Source organism: Marmota flaviventris, chromosome 5 (genome assembly GCF_047511675.1).
Source record: "Marmota flaviventris isolate mMarFla1 chromosome 5, mMarFla1.hap1, whole genome shotgun sequence".
NCBI classification, from domain to species: Eukaryota; Metazoa; Chordata; class Mammalia; order Rodentia; family Sciuridae; genus Marmota; species Marmota flaviventris.
In genome coordinates this window covers 122,084,901-122,107,568 of record NC_092502.1, presented here as the reverse complement: position 1 = coordinate 122,107,568, position 22,668 = coordinate 122,084,901, and positions in this window count along the sequence as shown.

The window sequence follows — 22,668 nt, the reverse complement described above, 5'->3', positions numbered from 1 at the left end:
CAGAATAGAATTGCTAGATGACCCAGGTATATATCCAAACAAACTGAAAGCAAGAACTTGTACAGACAATGGTACACCAATATTTATAGCCACATTACTCACAATGGCCAAAAGGTAGAAGTATCCATCACTAGATGGATAAACAAAATGTGGTATATATTATTCTGCCTTAAAAAGAAAGTTTTCTGCTGCAGGCTACAACATGGATGAACCTTAAAAGCATTATGCTAAGTGAAATAAGCCATACCCCAAAAGACAAATATTATAAGATTCCTCTTATATGACGTACTACAATTAATTTTTTTTAAAGTATAATAGTAATTACCAAGGGCTGGAGGAAGGAGGGCTGAGAAGCTATTGTTTCATGGGTGCAGAACCTCAGTTTAGGATAATTGAAAAGTTCTAGAGATGGATAGTGGTGATATTGCACAACAGTGTGAATATATTTAATGCCACTGAACTGTATACTCAAAAAGGGTTAAATGATAATTTTTATTTAATGTATATTTTATCACAATAAAAATGTTTTTTTAAAACCCGGAGATAAAAGAGTCAAATATGGCAATATGTTAAAATCTTTTTAAACACAACAATAGGTTTAAGATGGTATTCTTATTAGTTTCTGTACTTTTCTATGCATTTGAAATGTCATCTTACTTTTGTTGATTTTTAATACATTTTTAAGAACATTTTTTTTTCTAAAAGTCATGCTGACCCTGTCATGTAGAATGGAAGTAATATGGAACAAGGGGCTAAGGGCTGAAGATGTTCTGATTATATGATTAATTTCCTATAGTCTGAAATAGGGCTTCTTACATTTAACGTTCATACAAATTGCCTAGAGCTCTTATTAAAATGCAGAATCTGATTTGGTTAGTCTGGGAAGGAACCTGGTAACATAGATGCTGCTTATCTAAAGACACACTTTCAGTAGCAAGGATCGAAAGGATGATAGCTTTATACATATGTTAGCCTTCATCTTAAAATTCTTCATATCTATATACCATTAGATAGTGAAAAGCTGAAACCAGCCTTGATACTCTCACATGAAAAAAATCTATCATTTTCTAATTTGTTTGATAATGACTTATAAGGCAAAATTAGAATTGAACACTAATCACTGTTGAAAATATTTCACAAAGATTGCATCTCCTTTAAAAACCTTAATTTGGAACTTTGGACTCAGCTGTCAAAATCTACAAGAAATGTATAGTTTGAGCTAAATTAATTCCTCTTCCCCAACTGAATTTTGAAATACTGCTGTAGCACAAATTTCCATTGGTGATCAGTCACTTCACTTAATTATATAGTTCTTAAATAGCTTCTCTCACATTTTTTTTTTTATTCCAAGACAATCCTAGGTTGGGCCTAATAATTTCACCTACTATAAAATGACTGATTAATTGCCTAAAATTGAAAAAGCCCCTAGGAGAAGATTTCCTGCCAGATTGTTTAGAATCTGTTCTGTCTGGTAGGCCCCAAGGTACCACTCTAGTTCTCTGAATTCAACCTTTCAGGTATAAGGGTTCCAGAATTGGCCTAAATGTAACCCTCCCAATTGCCAAAAAGGGAAAAATCCTCTGTATCCCTCAGTTAACCACCAGGCCCCCAATCTCTCTTCAGATTCAAATGGTAGTGTTCCCTAAATGACAATAGTTGATGAACAGTAAGCAAATTTCAATCATAATTATCCTACTGCTGAGTGTGTTATATTGCATCCAATCAAGTTTTAAATAACATAAGGCTATTTGCAACTTTCATTAATCTTTCATCAGCCTGTGATTTCAGAGGCATGAACTGTCTTTAATTCAAACTGAAAATTTTGACACATGTCCCAGGTCAATTGTTCTTTGGAATCTGTACGTTGCTTTACCAAACAGAACACTAGTTATAATAACAGTACACAAAGCTAAACTTTATGGTGCCCTAACTCTATGCCAAGCCCATTCTACATGTTTTATATGGATTATCTCATCAAGGTCTTGCAATAGCCCTGTGAGTATGCAGTATTATTTTCTCCAACTCAATTACAAAAACAGTCTCAGAAAATTAAACAGGATGTCCCAAGTCACAAGCCCTGCCCTTCACCAGGATGCTAAATTACTAAAATTTTAAGTGTAATTGCTAATTCAAGTCATGAATGTGATCAAACAGGGCTGCTCTAAACTGCTTCACAGAACTAAAGCTATGCAAATTGGGAAGTATATTCCTTTCTTACAAACATCCTCCTCAAATATGTCTTTATTTGCTCTCCATTGGAGTAGTTATTAGACACCTATGGGTCTGCTAACTAATTACTGTCATGGGGAAAAATCTTTATATTCAGCAGAAAAGCTGCAGTATTTAAATGGAAGACCACTTGCTTAATGTCTCTATCAAATAGTTCATTTTAGTCACTTGGCAAGGGTTGTATCAGGAGGACTAAAATCTAGACATCTGCTGAGGCTTTTTTTTTTTTGAAGAATGGCTATTGACAAAGCAGATCTGAATATAATGCTTGACTAATATCAGCACATTTTCATTTCTAAGGTGAATTCCTTTCAAAATCACTTACTTAACAAAAATTAGCCTCTTTCTTCCAGTCCTGATACTTCCTCATTGAGTAGAAGGTCTCTATGTGTGTGCAAAATATTTATAACCCCAAAGGAGCTGTTTTCAAACTGACTTGAGAATCATCTATTCATGTGCTGGGCCAGGACTGGGCGAGCTCATACTCAGGTGGTTCAAAGGTGGGATGGGCTGAAGGATATTGGCAGAATTGAGTCAGAGAACAGAAAGCCCCATGTATTTCAATTCCATTTGCAGTCTAAATGAAAATCTTTACTGATGAAGTCTCTATTCTAAAAGACATTTCTCAATAAAATGTAATTCTGAAATAATTTGTTTACCAGAGGCGAAATGTCTGTCGTGTTCCTCTTGACTTGCATAACACATTTTCTTAAGGACCTGAAGAAACTGAAGACATATTTAACTTGAGAAAAGGAGCCAAGAGACCAAGAGGGTTCCTAAAGATACAGAAAATGAGAAATGTTTCTTCTAAAATGAGCGATTACCTATCAAACACTGCCAAATTATCATATACAAGAAAAGCAATTATGCCATTAATCAAAGGGATTAACTATACAAACCTTAAGTACATTTTTAAAATTATATTTTGTTTTGTTTTGTTTTGTTTTTACCCTCACAAAAAATGGCAGAAAAATGGTAAATGGAGAAAATGGCAAAGCTAAAGTTTGTCTCATGTTTGGGGTCAGAACTACAAGGTAGCCATTAAATAAGAAACATAAATACAAATTTTCTTGTTTAGATTGAACCCCATTGGTCACTTCTTTTGGGTTATGCTGAAGGCATAAATTTATTTAGTAAAAATAGGAATTAAAGATCATCTGAGGCTACTCATCAAGATGTATGTATGAGATTAATGGACATGTAATGCACCATGATCATTGCAATTTTGCAAAAAGAATTGAACTATGCATCATTAATGAGGGACATCACAAAGAACACATCATATACCATAATAAAAATCATTTATTATGTATGCTTGCCAATATTTCATGATTTTATGATTAGCATAATTATTCTAGTTAATAATTAATTATTCTATTAGACTAATGCTTATAAAACATTTTGGTCTTAGACATTTTCACATACTTAGAAATTATTGAGGACCCCCACCCAAAGAGCTTGCTGTTATAAAACAATATATTGATCAATATTTACTTGTTGGAAATTAAAACTGAAAAAATTTTAAATTATTTTTGTTAATATAAAATCAGAAACCTATTCTATGTCAATATAATAACATTTAATAAGAGTAATTATATTTCTCAAAACCAAAAAATTAGTGATAAAAGTAGTATTGTTAATATTTTTGTCAATCTCTTTAATGTCTCTAGTTTAACAGACACTGAGCCCTCCTGCTTTTGTATTAAATCTATTATGGTTATTTTCATAAGATTCATCCTCACACACAAATATAATTGGAAAAAAAGGATTATTTTTATTTTTAAACACCATGGAAAACACTTTATTATAAAGTTTCCAGTTTGGTAAAGCATTCAATTTTCTAGGAACATGCAGTTCAGAACATATCTTTTAAAAAATAATTTATTTTAATTGTGCATATTTATGGGGTATGATAAAATAATCTGACATATGTATATAATATGTGATGGTTACATCAGGGTACTTTTAAAGTTTTGGTTAACCCATAACTAATGTACATATTTATGAGGTACAATGTAATACTTCAGTGCATCAATATACTATGTACCGATCAAATCAAAATAATTAGTGTTTTCCTCTTTTATTACTTTCTGTTTGGAGCCTTTGAGCTTCATTCCTCTAGTTATTCTTAAAATATATAATAGATTATTCTGAAATATAAAGTCCCTTCACTGTGCTGTAGAACACTAGAACTTGCTACTTCTGTAATAGAGAGGAACATCTTGATAACCTTCTCAAATAATTGTGGAAATATTTTTTTATTCTACACCAAAACTCAACAAATAGTAGTTTCTTTATGATTAATGCGGAATCTGAAACCACGTCTATGAGTTTTTCATATTGTTACATTAATATCCTTTGTTCTTATGCACTTTAAAATGGATGTTTTGCCCCTTTGTAATGCTGTACAATGGCATTTGGAAAATGCTAATTCAGTAGTTGTGAAAAATTTCAAAATGTTGACATTAATTTATAAAATAAGAGAAAGTTGTATTTGTGAATATATATTAATGAGGCTAGCATATATCATTGATCTCAGGAAAAATCTTTAAATATTGGTAAGCTGTCATCTCACAGTGATGAATACAAGTTTTTTAGAATTCTAATTTTTTCTTGAAACCCTTGGAAGTCTCTGCGACCCCTTCAGGGAGTCTGCAACATTTAAAAAAAAAAAAAAAAAAACTGGAAAAAACAGTGCCAGTTGTTTTTCTTAAGATGATGGCCTTCCTTTGTTCATTGTGGGGAAAATGTCTGCCAGACACTCTAGTTGGAATATCCCTGGTTTGTCAGTCATTCTTTCAAGTAAAAATGGCATTCCTAAAATAAAGTACTAATTCAAACGACTGCTGAAGTTCTTTTTTCAAGACAACTTACTTTGATTGACAGAGGAAGTGTTTCTTGAAACAGGCTTCCCATATCACAGAATATTTTAAAACTGTTCATTAAGACATTGGCAACTTTACCCACCATTGTTTTTGTACTATCAATGAACTGACTATACAGTTTACAAGGTAAGGTCTTAATATTGATATGGTTTTTATGTTGCAGACTGCCTGAAAGGGTCTCAGAGACTTCCAGGAGTTTGTGAGTCACACTTTTAGAACCACTAGAATATGCTGTGGTTCACTTAAAACATCTAAAATGAGTTCTTTTGACAACTCTGTAATTCTGAATGTGTGGTAGCTGAATAGATGGCCCACCAGGAGAAAGACTCGACTGAGGATTAATGTTACATAAAGAAATGCTATTTTCATTGGAAAAATTGTTATTGTTCTTCTTTTATGTCATCTACATGGTTAGTAGATGATGCTCACTTTGAGTATGGGGAAGACAGAGCTGCACCGGGAGGTCAAGCAGATTGGAAGGGCCTAGGAAATCTCAATGGCCAACCTAATCTAGTAGGTTCAAAGCCAGAGCCCAATCCTCATACCTTTTGGGCATGAGCAATGTCAGGAGCTATTGGTAGGGAAGAGGGGCTGGTATCTAGCAATTCAGGTAGCAGGAGCACAGACAGAGGTTGTTGGCATCTGTGAGTGGACATTGCCAGTGAAGACATGGTAAGGCCATAGGCCACCTGGGGCCACCTCCCTGTCCTTATGACTTAGTTGGCAGGACTTCTATCAGCATCCTCCTTCCCCAGATTCTTTTCAGCACATACCTCCATGCTCTGGTCCGATACTTATTATGAAGTTTGAAGAGAGGTGCCAAGTAGCTTCCTATCTCATCATACCCCCAAAGTGAGCTTCCAGATCCTGAACAAACATCTTGTGCTGCAGCTCCAAGAATTCTTGTTTATAGTATAACCTTGGAATTTTTATTGTTGATATAAATCACCTCTGTCTTTTGTGATGTTGTATTTTTTAAACTCTATTATTGATCTCTCCACTAATTCTGGTGAGATTCTGTTGCTGCTATTTTGGTAACAAGAAGGAACAATTAAACTGAGAATATATGAAGTCTTTCATGTTGTATATAGAAAATACTTAAGAGACGCATTGAAAAGGCTCTCTCAAATATTCTACATGATTTTATCTGTAAGCAATTCTTATAATGGTAGTAATATGTGTAATTTGTATTGTGGAAAGTGTTCTATAATTTAATGCTTACATTAAAAAAAAACGCTACTTTGGTCTGTGACCCCAATTGCCCTGTTTTCCCAATTTTTGTTTATTCTGAAGAAAAACTTCTGTTGGATTTTGATTACTAAATATACTGAGAGAATCATAGTCCAAGGCCAATGTTCTTAAGGTTTAATTCAATTAAAGATAGAAATGACATTAAGAAACTTCTTGCAGTACAGAGAACATTTACTTTGGGCAAAACATTTTATTGGAACAGTGATGATTTCTTCTATGCCCTAATTCTATCTTTGTCATTAAACTCTCCATTTGTTACTCAGGTTTTAGACATATGTCTGCAAATGTCATTGGGTTTATACCATTAGCTCTCTGTTTGTCACCTGCATCAAACATTTAGCAGATACACAAAGGGTACTTGGAAAGTATTCAGAATAGACTTGGTGAAATTCTAACACTGCTCTGTCAAACAACTTTCAAAACACTATTACTGGTAGGAAATCCAAATCATGATATAAAAAGGTTATGTAATTCTTATTGTCTTAAATTTGTCCAGGGCATTTCCACTAAGAAAGTCAACATTCTACTGAAGTTATCTTAGCCAACATTTACTCAGTGCTGATGTTCATGACATTTGATAGCCACTGAGGGGGATATGAAAATGAATAAGGTCTGATCCCTACTCTACGGGACCCTAGAGTAGAGGTGAAAGATCATAGTAATTATACTGTGTACATCAGTGCTGACCCTTGTTATATGGAAGCTGCTGCTGTAAGCAGATTATGTACATTACAGCCTGAGTGTCCTTTATCCATTATGCTTGGTACCAAAAGTGTTTCAAATTTCTGAGCTTTTTTTATTTTGGAATATTTATATAAACTCTGGTTGAGCACTCCTAATCCAAACATCCAAAATGCTCAAACACATTCAAACCACAGTAATCAGTAAAAAGAAAGATGCCTCAGGGAATTTATGACAAATCTTTGTGGAAGAATTACCCTACAGAGCACTAGAATATTAATCCCTCTGTCTCAGTATCTGCTTCCTGAGAATTTTCCTGAAATCAGGGCACATGGGATTCTTCTAACAGTGTCACAAGATGACAATGCAATGTAAAAAAAAAAAAAAGAGAGAGAGAGAGAGAAAAAAAAACAGGCAAAAATACAAACTTTACATAAAATACATATCTGGTATATCTATATGATGTTTCTGTATTTTAAGAAGGGCAGTTACACCAGTGTAACTCCATGTCATGCACAACCACAAGAATAGGAAACTATATTCCATGTATGTATAATATGTCAAAATACAATCTACTGTCATGTATAATTCAAAAGAACAAATAAAAAAAGAAGAAATTAGGATCCTCAAAAAGAAAAGGGCAATTACCCCACAAAAAGGTTATTATTTATCTCCCCCCTGAAAAATGTTTTGAAGGGTGTTGCCAATATCAACTCACATGCTACCTGTCATAGAAGAAGGCTACTGTTCTTTATCTTTCCAAAGTCATGTAAAATTTATCATTCAAACACCAGTGCCAGAGTCTGATCCTTGGATGCACTGATGAAGACCCTCGAGGACCCATAGAATCACAGAACATTGGAGACAGAAAGGAAGTTTTCAGTTTTTATTCTCACTTACGGAGTCTTAGTCACACTGTGGAGAATTTGAATGTCTGATCATCATGTTTCTGCCTTCCTTTGAATGGCATGAACCTAAAAGTCAGACTTTCCCAGAAAGTTTCCTCCTTAATAAAAACACTCACAAGGAAGTAATCCCTCCTTCACTTCTGTAACCTTCTTGATGTCATCTTTTATATCCTTGATGCCTCCAACTATGGTAGTCATCTGCAACCACAGGGAGAGGCGTCATCAACATGCTAAAGATAAGAGCACAGTAAGACAAGAGTCCAAGTCCCTCAGTATGTCATTGAACTGTTGAACTGATCCCTGAGTCGAAGTTTGGCTTTACATATAACACATCCCTTATTTTTAATGTCACTTTTTCTTGGTATTCTAATTTTCAGTCCAAAGCACCCTAATTAGGGATTATCTAATCCAATATCTTTGTCTCCCAGATAAAGAAACTGAGATGCAGAGTAACTTGCTCAACACTCAGAGTGATTAGGTGACAGGCTTACAATTCAACTGCTGGTGTCCTGATTCTTGGAATAAATCACTTCCCACCAACCCTTAGAGAACATACTAGCTGCAATCAAAACAAAGTAAGAGCAGAGACGGGCCTGGTAAGACCTGAAGAGAAGCCATCTCAGGCACTCAGAGAGAAGAGGGAGCCTGCTAGTGAGTACAGACCAAGACGACAGGATCCTGGCCAACTGTGAGTGAATCTTCTGCCTTGCTCCTGACCTCTTAGTCCACCCAGAAAGCCAATTAAAAATAAGCATGGACCATATCACTGTCCTAGATACACAAAAATAACATTACTGTACATGAACAAAAGTGAACCAGATTCTCTGCATTTTTTTTCCCAACGTCCAAAAATAGTTAGGACTCACTGCCAAAGAGAGTGGGGCTTGAATTCCCATGAAAGAACATCAATCCATGGCATTTGCTCCAGTGTAGAAATAATTAAATACACACTGAAGAATGGAATTCTCAGTGCTCTCTCACCCCATCAGCCTGTTTTCTGAAAATTAAAAAAAGAAAAAAATTTCAATAATGTGGCAACCATGATGCAGTAAAGAATGCACTACATTTGGAATCAGAAAAACTGAATTCTATTCTATAGGAAATAGTATCTATTCTTTTTAGTATCTGATCTATCCTTTCTTCCTTCCTCTTCTTTCTTTCTTTGCAGGTTTGATGAATCCTTCACCTTAAGATGTCAAACCCACCTTATTGTATAAACTTAAAAGGGTAAATACTTTTCCCAGCCTCTCTTGCAGCTAGAGTTTGGGTATTTGGCCTAAATTTCAATATAATGGATAATTATAAGCGTCAATTTGACTGGGCCACAGGGGTCCCAGATATTTGGTTTACATTATTCTGGGGTATGTGTGTAGAAGAGTTTCTGGATGAGATGAGCATTTGAATCAGCAGACTGAGTAAAGCAGATTGTCTTCCTAAAAGTGGGTGGGCCTTATCCAATCCACTGAAGACTTAAATAGAACAAAAAGATTGAATAAGAAAATGCACTTTCTCTGCCTGTCTCTGAGCTGGCACATTAGTCTTCTTTCAACTCAGACTGCAATGTACCCCATGAGCTCTCCTGGTTTTCAGGCCTTCAAATCCAGATTGGAACTAAACCATAGGCTCTCTTGAGTCTCCTGAGTCTCCAGTTTCCCAATTATAGATCCTGATACTTCTCGGCCTCCATAAAACCATGTGAGCCAACTTCATTGGTATGTGTATATCCATAACCTATTGATTCTGTTTCTCTGGAGAGCCCCAATTTATTCACCATTCTATCCAGAAGTACCATTCTAAGATTTTTTTACAGGAAACGAATGTGGCAAAGGACTCAGAGTTTGGCAAAGAGGGGAGGGAAAGAGTGGATTAGATATTCCTAGTTGATATTTGATCTGGAATTATAGGAAATAATCCTGGAGCTTTACAGAAAAGACAAAGAGTGTAAGGCTCTTGTTTTCTCTCTTGGTGTTGAGGCATTGGACATTACTAACTGAGTAATGTCAGCCAGTCTTTGACTCTTGCCCAGACAGAAGGTTCTGTGAGGATAAAACCTTCACTGGCCTACTCACTACTGTATCCCCTGCACATACCTCAGTGCTTACAGCCCTGTACCTGCTCAAAAATATCTGTTGGGTAAATGAAATCTTCTCTGTGTAGAAACACATCAGCCATTTCTTAAAACAGAGTTGTCCTGAGTTTTTTTTTTGTATATATATACCAATCAAATCAAACCTTGCCCAGTATAGGAACTCCAAGGAGACATGAGGCTAATAGGAGCATAATAATAACCAAAGAGAATTGATCTGGGCCTAGTTTCAGGTTTGACTTTGATTGGAAAAAGTCACAGTATTGAATCTTTCTCAAATGATGAAGAGTCAGGTGATGGATGTTGTGGCTGCAAAAGTCATATCCTCCAGCCCCAGGCCTCCTGCCAGGGTAAGCTGGTATGGAAGGTGAACAATCAGACACTCTCCGCAGTGGCTCCCCTCTCCCTCCAGTCTTAATCAGCACATTTTTTTTTCTATTGCCTTCAAAGGGTAAAAGGAGGAGCAAAGGAATAAATAGATTCCCTCTTTACAATTTATCTTATAACCAAATCTTTAAGTATTTTCTTGATGGGTTCATTGTAAGAGAGCTTGAGTTCAAGAAGTAGCACAAGTCTGAAAGTTAGATCTGCTTTTTCAATTTTTTGTATAACTCATTTTGCCAGAATTCCTCTTTAAGTCAGTATAATGGTGTAGCAATAAGAAAGGGCACAAACAGACCCCCAACAGTCCTTTATTGGCACAGAAACATCTCTGAGCCAATTCTGGTGTCCTAACAAGCTCCTATGTGACACAAACAGGATCTAACACCTGTGAGTACTCATTATGTGCCAGTCACTAAGCACATGTTATTAACTGAAATAATCCTTACAAATCTCTGTGACATGTGTTGTCATCAGCATACCCATTTTACAGATGAGGGAAGGCAGACTCAGAAAAGTAAGTTACTTGCCCAAGTTCACACAGTTAGGAAGGGAGCAATCCAGGGTCTATGCTCTCCACTACTGCCCAACATGAATGCGAGATGGAGAACTTGGTGCCTCCTGGCACGGATGACATGGTGCTTACTGCCAAAAGAGGAACCAGCAGTAAGAACCAGTGAGCAAAGGAGGGGTTAAGGAACAGAGAGGAGGTTCAAATCCTTTAAAATAAAACACAAAATTTCCATTTTATTTATTTATGACTACTAAAATAATATTCTCATTGGAGATAATGTGGAAAACACTAATAATGTACTAAAATAAAAATCTCACCTAAGTTTGAATATTTTGCCTGTATCCACAGGTCCCATTCATTCATTTGCTCATCTTCTCTATAACTTCTCCTCTATAACTCAGTGTCCATTTGCCAAGGGCTGTGTATGGCGCTGTGGAACAAGTAACTGTGTCACATAAACAAACTCTGCTTTATTCAGTCTAGAAGAGAAAATGAAACTACCTAAGAAATGTCATTATCTATAATCCGACGCAAGCTGTAATCAAGTGATACACATGAAGCACAGAGGACTTTAAGGACAGCAAAACTATTCTGTGTGACACTGGAATGGTGGACAACTCTACACTTTCTGCTCAGTTTTGTTATAAACCTAAGATTGCTCTAATTCAAACTAAAAAAAAAAGTGATAGAAAGTTAAAATAACACATGCTTTGTGAGTGTTCATTGTGGGTCACACATAGTTGTAAGAAATTCTACATGAATTAACTCACGCAGGCTTCCCTGCACCAAATTAGATGAGACTCTCAATCCCGTTTTATAGATAAGGAAACTGAGGTACAGAGAAGCTAAGTAACTTCTAAAAGTCATCAGGTAGTTCACAATAAAGCTCAAATTTAATTGAATTTAAATTTTAAATTTAATTAAACTTGAGGAGTGAGCACTAAACACTCTAATCATTCTATATCCTGCCTCTGGAAGTTTCAAACAATAAGGATGGTGAGGAGAAGTGTTGGTGGGAAGTGAGAATCTCAAGAGCTATGTTAGAAAGAGCATTGGAAGTGAAAGAAGAATGAGCACTAGTCCTCCTTTTCTTCCATTCCTGAAATACTAGAGAACCTTGCAACACCTTCAATAAGAGTTTCTATGGGGGCAGAATGACTTATTTCTATTCCAGCTCCCCTTCTAGAAAGAACAGTAATAGGAATAACTGGTATGCCCCTGACACTCCTAAGCACAGTAGGTACCTCCTGTCTTTAGGGCAGAGGTAGACATGCTGCTTGTCTCCAGCTGGTCACCTTATCCTGTGCCTTCTTCTTCCTTCCCCTCACAACCTATCTCAGATCATTTCCCAGCAATGACTTCTCCCAGCCCTTCTCCCTCCAGGACTGTCCCAGCATTCTCCACACCCTTCCTCCTGACACCTCTGCCCAGGCTGTGGTTTGGCCCTGGAGGTCTGAAATGGAAAGGGACAGTCTGATCTAAACTTCAGGAACAGGAAGGTTCAGTGTTGTCCTGAGGCATGATAAGTCATTGGGCAGTTAGTAACTCTTATTAGCTCCATCCTGGAAGTGACTTTCTCATGGGACCTTAGACCTGCTGCAGAGGGCCAACCTCAATATGCCTACCTTCAACCCTCCCTCCTCAGGGAGCTTCAGCAAGTTTTCTTTTTGATAGAAATTTATTTCTGTAGAGTTTTGTAAGCATTTAGTTACTTCACAAGTTGACTTAAAACTGTACCAAACTATTCCTCAATACTTTTTCAAACACCATCTGTAGTGGCTGGACTCCAAAAATGGCTGCCAACCACTGCTGCCCTCCCTGTAGGCACATACCACTGTTCCATAGGATATTTTGGAATATTGTCCTCATTCCTCACATATATTATTTCCCTGCTCATAAGCTGATTTCATGGTTGCACATTAAATTACCTAGAGATATATTAATTAATTTCTTTATGCTACCCAGGATTGAACCCAGGGTGCGTAACCACTGGGTCACATCCACAGCGCCTTTTTGTATTTTATTTAGAGACAGGGTTTCACTGAGTTGCTTAGAGCCTTGCTTTTGCTGAGGCTGGCTTTGAACTCACCTCCCAAGCCGCTGGGATTACAGGCATGCACCACCACATATAGCAACATGGAGAAATATTTTAATATACCAACCCTCTCCACAAAGATTCCAATATCCTAAATCTAAGTTCTCCCAGGCCCAGCTGATCCAATGAGGCAGCATAAATAGCACTGGCCTGTGGTTCAGGGTACACACTGCTTATGAAGGAACACAATGATTTCTCCATCCCTTCAGCTCTGTGGAGCTGAAGTTCTCTATCCACCAGCTCTTATCTTAGGTTTGCCTTCACCTGTGTAAGCCAGTCTCTTTCTCCAATGACTTTAAGTCATTCTCCTGAATAACACACATTTCTCCTCCTATCAAAATTCCCTAGAAAGCTTTGGTGAAAGCAGGTTCCAATCCTTTGTTTCAGTGAGCTTGGGAAACCACTTTCTGTGGGTAAACAATAAAGAGAAAAGGATATTCAAGATCACCAAGCATTGTTCCTAGGAACCTACCCTATCAGAGAATTTAGAAAAAAAGAACACACTCCCAAAGTCGTCTGGCGGACATCTGTCTTGGCTGTTAGCGTGTTCATCTGGAGAGAGTGTCACTCTGTATCCTGGGGCTTGGCTGACCCTGAGGAGCTATAGCTTTTGTTTTCTAAAAGTTATATTACATTACACATAGTCTGCAGAAAATTGTATTACATGGATCTTTTTGATCAAAAAGGGTTGTTTTTAAAATTTCCAAGCATCGCTGGCAGGGGGGTAGGGGGGGGTGGGGGGGGTGGCACATGCCTATAATCTCAGCAACTCAAGAGGCTGAGACAGGAGGATCCCAAGTTCAAAGCCAGCCTCAGCAACAAAGCAAGGGCCTCAGCAACTTAGTGAGACCCTGTCTTAAAATTTTTAAATAAAGTAAAAAGGGCTGGGGATGTGGCTCACTGGTTAATCCCCTAAGGGTTCAATCCCTGGTACCATAAAAATTTTTTTTCAAATATTCTATATTGTAAAAGATAGGGATTGATGAATAGTTTACCACTAGTAAAATATAACCCCAAACTACTGCTTCTGGGTTTTTTGCTTAAATTATATACTACCATTGTTTCTCTTGACTACTCCCTTCTGTGTATCTATATTCACATACTGAATACAATTCTGAAAATACTCCTTGTGACCTATTTAAAACTTTATCTTCCCATTTTAGTTGTTTATTTCCACCTCAAACAGCCTACAGAGACATCAGTCACTGTAGAACTTCTGCTACATTTCACTGATAAACCCACAGAAAGGGGCCTTTATTTGAGATGAATTGATGGTTTTCTCTTCCCATCTGACAGCTTAACATCTATGTGGCCACAAGGAGAGCTTTAAATAGTTCAACCTTCAGCTCTGCCTCTGGTGGGAACCAGGAATATGAATGATGATCTTGTCTGAGCAACCTGAAATGGATCCCATCCTCTACAGAACATTTTTGTAGTTTTGCATCCCAGAAGAATCCAAGACCTTAAGCAGAATGTAAGAGCTGAAATCATGACATTGCTCTACAGGGTCCTCTTGAAAGGGCTTTGGCTTAATTCATCTGCACCTCATTATTAATTCATCTTTTGCTTCAAAAGAGACCAAAGGAGAAATGCCCAAGGACCAAATCTCCTCCAAGAGGCCCTCCTAAGCAAGCATGATGGGCTTTCACCTGCTGTCTCTGGAAAGCATGTCCAGACTAGTATGGAATTAATAACAAATTCCTCTAGCAATATAAGACTGCTTCTTTCCTAGATTGTACACCTCCCCCCCCAAAAAAAATAGAAAAATATGGATCAAACAATTCAAAAGTCACTACATTAAGAAAAAACATTAAAAAATTTGATTCAAAAAATGAAGTGACTCTGAGAATTCTGAACTCCTAATATATAAATATATTCCTTCTAATTAGCTCTTAAAAATCACTATAAAATCAAGGGCTAGGGTTGTGACTCAGCGGTAGAGAGCTCACCTAGCATGCATGAGGCACTAGGTTCTATCCTAAGCATCACATAAAAATAAAGATTGTGTCCACCTAACAATAAAATATTAAAAAGTCACTATAAAATCATACATACTATAATCATTAACATCTCCTGGAGAAGACAATAAAACAAATGTGATATTATACGCTTTAGAGATAAAATAGAATTGAAATCAAAATCAGCAAGAGATGGACCATGTTATTGTAGCTGTTGCATATACTTCCTAAAAATTCTTCCACAGACATGGATACACCTATCTGTGTGTATATACACATGCGATTTTTTTCTGAACTGATAATTCTGAAGGCTTTATTCAATTTTCACCTATGTTCAGTTTACAGCCATACTGAGCTTGTTAACCATGTGTAAATGACAATTTTTCTTAATATAGGAAGTATTATCTGAGCAAAAAGGATATAGACCATTTTAATTTTTCTTTATATTCTTTCCTATATTAAAAACTCAAACCATTATTTTAATAATAATTATTTCAATTCTGAATACTAACTAGTATATGGTTATATTTTAAGTAGAACTACAGTTTCATGAGCTCTACTGCAGACTTTTAGTATGCCGTTCCTCTTAGCTATGGGCACTTTAGTATTTCTCCAGTTCTTCACAAAGCTTTATTGTTTCATTTTTTTCCATTGTACAGCCCCCAAGAACCTTGACTAAAGAAACAGTGACCAATGCTGGGTTTGAACTCATGATCAGCATTGAGGATAACCTCCATCCACAGAATGCAGGAGGACAAGCAAGGCAATGTTTGTGGAGTCCAGTGGCTGAACCCGCTCTATCACAGAAAAAAATGTCCCAATTGTACTCTCTAAGCAAAAATTGCCACGATTCCCCATAAACAATCAGTTGTCCATTGACTGTTATAAATAGATTTTAATACACAACCAGCTGTCTGAGAGGGAGTGTATAACCATTGACCAAAGACACAGTAGGGAAGGGAAATGAGAGATTTCCACATAGCAGAATGGCTTGTCTGCAGTAAATAAGGATGCAAACAGAACTCCCATTTAAAATATGTCAGCGTGCCTGGATTCAGGCTAAAATTATGGAGACAGCACAATGGGCTTCATGTGGGAGTCTTTTTCAACAGCTACTGTATTCTTCTCAGGGGCACCCATAAATTCAGGATTGTGAAACAGATGGCAGTTACCAGCAGATATCTTGTAAAGTGCTGGTCACAGAGATGTTTGAGATGATACAGAGCAAGATGCACTAGTTTGGCTGTGATAAGAACTAACCCTTTGCCCCATCTTGTCCCCACTTCCTGTTCTGTTTTCCTTTCTCCTTTCCAGGACGACTCCCCTTCTTTCACAACCTAATTGATAGCCACTCTATGCCAGAGAGGGTTCTGAATGGTTTATTTTAACCAGACCCCTCCCTGGGGCATGATGTCGTCTCAAAAATCTGATCAGGTGTGACAGAGAACAGGGCCCAGAGCAGCCAGCCATGGGCACATGCCTCTCTGTAGTATATCATATCCCACCCACGGCTACTCTGAATTCTGACCAACCAGCCAGGGATAACTGGAAGCAGTAGGGATAAAGGTGGACAAGGTGTTGCAAAGCTCAATAAACAAAGCCTTAGAGAAACAAATAGTTAAAAGCAGAGAGCACAGAAAACAGACACACAGGGAAGAATTCAGGAGGAAAGGCTTAGAATGTTTCTTTACTAGGTAAAATAGGGATGAGGAACGAATAAAAAGCGAATATTTTACTACAAAGTATATATTGTGTGCATTTTAAAACGTATCTTTTCCAAAACATCACTGTGAAAGATGCTTTGAGACACCGAGAAGTTTTTCAAATGCCTTCCTAGTTTGATTCCCACCCCTTAAAATTTGGAAAATCTTTTACCAAAAAATTAATTCACTTGAAATTTTAAAAAAGTCTATTGATTGCTTTAGAATGACCCAGAGAATCCAGAGTTAGCAGTCATCCTGTGATTTCAGTTTACCCTTTTGTTGAGAGCCAGTCGGAATGGCCCCTGGCATTTTGCCAGAAGTAATAGTCGAGAGGCGAGCCATTAAGATGCTGCTGGATTGATTCAGTTGTATATTAGACCTTTACTGTCTGGTAATAGGATGGCTCTTGCCGCTTCCGATGCCCTTTACTTTGGAGTTCCTGTTGAGTTCTCGCAGGGTTCCGAGAGTGAGTGCGTGCGCAGCCAGGGGGAGGGAGTTCCGGTTGGTGTGTGGTGTGTTCCTGGAGGAGCCACGTGGGTGGCGTTAGGGAGAGTTCCCGGGGAGTGTGCTGGTGGAGTTTGGAAATAACGTTTGTTCCTGCTTGAGTGGCTCGTGATTTGTGCCCAGCCAGACTGCGGCACCCTTTAATTAATGTAAGAAAATTAGAGCTATGATTAATATTTTTCCTTCTGGTTGAGAGACATGCAATTTAATGCCTGGGCCTAGTTTTAACAATTAGAAGTGTTTCTAGTTCAATGATGGAAAAATCTTTAAACTGAATAGGTTAAGGAGTATTCCCTAAGAGATGTATATAGAAGTATTTGAAAAGTTGCCTAAATGAAAATGTAGATGACTGCTCCTTACCTCAGTAAACCCCTGTTCCTAGATTTCCTCTTCTATGAAACAGTACCTACCCCACAGTATTTAGAAGGACTAAACGAGATGTCTAAAGAGGGCCTTGCACCAAGCACTCCACAGTGTAACCTATTACAAATTCACTGGCTTAAAAATTTCCCATTGCTTTCTCTTCTTTTTCTTCCAGGATAATTTTTTATTGAAGTATTATATACAAACATAAAGTATACAAATGTATAGAGTTTAATGAATTTTCATAAGTTGAACATACCCATGAGACCCCCAACTTAAGAATCCAGAATGTTTCCAACACCTTGAGAGCTCCCATCACTCACCCTTCCGGACATGACAGCCCCCCAGCCCCCAGCTAACAGGATCCATTATCCTAAAATGTTAGCTTTGCCCTTTTAAAACTATGTATTTTTAACTGCTGTAAAATACACATAAAATTTACTGCTTTAACCATTTTAAACACACAGTTTAGTGACATTAAGGTATTTGGGTAGTCTTCAGTTTGGGATTTTTATACCTAGTGTTGCTATGTCTTTTGGTAAAAGAAACATCTAGTGGTACAACTGCTAAGTCACAGGGTATGCATGTGTTCAGCTTTAATGGACATCCTTGTTACTTTTTTAGTTCAGTCACCATAGAGAAGTAATCTCTTGGTCATGTGACTTAGACAATCACTTGCATGAAGAAAAGCAATCAAATAATATTTGATTATACATGATGCTATGGGCTCTGCTGGGAAGAGTTCTATTTTTGTTTTTAGATATGACAGATTATATTTTGACATGTTATACATGAAGTTATGACATTCTAATTAGGATCCCATTCTTGTGGTTCTTCCCAGAACAATTCTTCTCTTCCCAGTATTTATCTGGACTCATTCTGACTCCCCCCCACCCCCCAAACTCCACAGTTTGGTTCTATTCTGCTTCCTGCACTTACCTAAACACCATTCTCCCACTCTTTCTCCAGAACATTGTGAGTACTGCTGCATTCAGCCTGTACCCACTTCCTACTTCCCTGGATGGCTATTTGCCACTCACACTCATGTCCTTGGAGAAGTGGTCCCAGATCACAAAAGCAGGCCTCCCCAGAATGCATGTCATGGTAGTAGGAGTCTATTTTCCTATGGAGTTTAAGTCTGAGGATGAGGCTCTGACATTCTCCTCTTTCCCACATCTTAGCACTTAGTGCTAAGCACTCTGCTTCCTTATTTTTAGGAATTGTCTGTGCATGCAAATTAAGCATATCTTGAGCATCCATCCTGGATTCTCCATTGTTAAGACATGATGCTAAGAATATACACAAATCCAAATCAGCAATGAAATCAAATCCACTTCCCTATAGTTGTACATAACACCAGCTTACCATTCTAAAATCTCAAGTCTGAAGACTCACTAGCATTAAGTAACATCTAACACAGAAGGAAAAACTACTCAGAGGATCTTTCCAAAACTAAGTGCAAGCACAGAAGTCACTAGACTCTGGGTTAGTCTTTAGTGTTGAACAAAAAGAAATAATGCTCTGAATCTACATGGGGAGAGTAATATGGACTAATGCATAAAAGTGATCCCAATTAAAACTCCCCTCAAACAGATATCACCTTGACCTAAAGGGGAAAAAAAAGAGGAAACTTTTCATATCTTTCTACTTTCATTAAATGTAAATTTATATCATATTCAAGGGTGAGATTATCATATTGTCTTTTCTCTACAAATTACTCTCTAAACCTTATATAAACCCAAATCCATGTTTATAAAACTCAGCCTTATTCTAGAATCAGCCATGGAAAAGGTAGACATAAAAACCCAGGGGAAAGACAATTTAGTGTACAGAACACATCCTCTCAGAATCCTAGTATACATTAAAATGACAGAATAACCTTGATATGGAAATTAACAAAGACAGTGGATTCAAATAGAATGCCAGAAAATATTCACTTATAAAGGGGTTCAACATATAATAAAAGTAGTATTCAAATCAATGGAGAAAGTATGAATTAGTCAATAAAAGATCAGAATAGCTGGATATTTAGGAAAAACTATACCTTTATCAGATAAGAATGTATTTGACAGCAAGAAATAAAAAAACTAATAGTGGCATAAATAAATTGGGATACAATTGCTTATGTAATCATAAAAAGCAGTAGCTAGCTGTGGCTGCTTGCTTAATGGAACCCTCAGACATAGGTTGGCAAACCATGGTCCATGGGCCAATCACAATTTTGCACAACTTGCAAACTAGTCTTTATTTCAAATGGTTGGAAAAGAGCAAAGAATATTTTGGGACAAGTGAAAATTATATTAAATTCAAATGTCAGTGCCCATGAATAAAGTTTTTTGGGATGCAGCCATGTTCATTTGTTTACACTTCCTCAAAAGCTGGGGTTTTTTTTGCTATGATGCTAGAGTTGAGTAGCAGTGACAGAGATCGTATAGGCTAGAGTCTAACACTTATTCTCTGACCCTTTACAGAAAAACTTGCCAACTTCTGCCCTAAGGTATCCAAAGTCTTTCCAGATCTCCTCTTTGATATCTTAATTACATTGACTTAGCAATGTAAAAAATTATTTCTACAAGAGAAACCCCCAGCTCCAAACCTTCCTGGAGCCTAGGCAGAAGTCCACTCACTCATATGGCCGTGCCCAGATGCAAGACCCCATCTCACCACACCCAGAAATGAACCTCTAAAAGAAGAAGTGTGTCAATAAGACCATGCACACAAAAGCTAGAAGATACATAATATGTTTGATCTTTTTTATAGGGAAGATTAAGTGAATTAGAAACCCATAATCAACAAAAGCAATGATTAACTAATTTATATACATTAAACCTTCATGTAGAAGAGATAAACTTTAAGACAAAATGTGGCAAAGGTAATTCAGTATATTAAGAATTTTTAATAAAACCAGAAAAAAATATTTAATAAAAAAAACTCAAGGAATTCAGATGGCCAATAAAAATATTCAAATTCTTATTTTGAAGATTCAAATTAAAACAATGAAATGATGTATTCTGATCAGAATACTTTTCTCTGGGTAGGGAAAATAAAAACTGAAAGTTGAGGGAAATATAAATTGACAGTCCTTAGAAGTTCAGAAGTATATCAGGACCATCTCTGTCTACCAGTTTCCCCTTTAGAAATTATCCTTGTACATGAAGATATATATTCAGAGATAATTACAGCACCATAGTAGAATGTGACTTCACCCCTTGAGTGTCTACTATTAGGTAATCAGTTATTGAACTATTTAAACCCTAAATAATACTCGTGTCTCTGAATATTTAATTCTGAAATGTACCAAATCCTTGCTAAGTAGCTACAGTATTGTTTTAAAGTTGTGTTTGAATGCAAAGCAAGTAGTTTTGAAGGGCATATGTCAGACCTCACAGTCATTATCCCAGGGTAGGACTGTATGTATACAGTAGACATTTCTTGTATACTTTGCTATTTTTTAAAATTTAAACCAAGTTTTCCAGGTGCAGTGGTTTCCACCTGTAATCCCAGCAGCTCAAGAGGCTGAGGCAGAAGCATCACAAGTTCAAAACCAAACTCAGCAACTTAGTTAGATCCTGTCTCAAAAGGTATGGGGATGTGGCTCAGTAGTTAAGTACCATGGGGTTCAATTCCTGGTATTAAAAAAAAATTAAACTACTTTCATAAATTTGTCAGAACTTCAGCTGCAATGTACTAAGAAAATTAGTAATCAACAAAAGTTAGTAGATCCTTACTTCAGAAAATCCACCACCCAACTGAGACAAAGCTCAGAATGGACAGGAAAGACCACACCTTCTCTAGTTCCAGACCTCTCTGCCTAAACACCAATTTACATGGATGAGTAGTAAGACAAGCTAACAAGAAACATACAATTCTGTGTCTGAGTGTCTTAGTGTAAGACCATTTATAAGTTTCACTGATGTGCTTCTCCTTCGTTTCTAAGGAGTGAAGACAGATCAAGTCATGTGACTAAGATGCAAAGTGTCATCATGAACTTTCAGTTTCTCTTCTGCACCAATAGCTAGCAAGTAATTTGGGCATTAACATCCACATTGAAGTACTTCCCTGTGTCTCATTTTGTAGCTAGGTTTTAGAATCAAAAACCAGAAGTCATGTGAGTAAATGTTAAAATGGACAAGCATTTCTTTTAAAGAGCTTTCAAGTTGCTTCTCTTTTCCATGATCCTTGACAAGAAGGCTTGAAACTCAATGTACATTCACCCATTCTCCTTCAGAGGTGCTAAGACATTGATGGAGATCAAAAATAAAAGGCAACCCGGCTGCTGCACGGTAGGAAGAGAGCGACTATGCTGTGGCCCCATCCACCAATGTGTGGGGTGGCTTTCCCTGTTGGCTTCCATCTAGTGACAACAGCCAGGACCTACAAGACCATCATCCAGGTTCCTGCAGGCAAGGTATTGGTAACCTACAGGGACACTACAAGATGTACCTTGAATCCACACTGTCCGAGAGGAAGACACACAGACAACATGAAGAAACAAGGGAAGAAAGTACCCCAAACAAACCAAGCTGATACAATAATAGATTCCATTGACAGCACAGTAAATGAAACATCAGAAAAGGAGTTCAGAATGCACATAATTAAAATGATCTGCAAAGCAAAGAACGAATTGAAAGTAAATACAATTGATTGATTCAACAAAGATACAAGAGAAAATACAGGCAACAAAAGATTATTTCAAGAAAGAGAGACTCTGGGGGAAAGAAACAAATCGTTAAAATAAAGGAAACAATAAACCAAATAAAAAATTCAATAGAAAGCATCAACAACAGACTAGATCACTTGGAAGACAGAACCTCAGGCAATGAAGACAAAATATATAATCTTGAAAATAAAGTTGACCACACAGTGAAGACGGTGAGAAACCATGAACAGAACCTTCAAGATTATGGGATAACATGTAAAGACCAAATCTAAGAATTATCAGGATAGAGGAGGCACAGAGATACAAATCAAAGAAATGCACAATCTCCTCAGTGAAATAATATCAGAAAATTTCCCAAACATGAAGAATAAATTGGAAAATCAAATACAAGAGGCTTACAGGACACAAATGTAAAAAATTACAACAGATCTTCACCAAGGCACATTATAA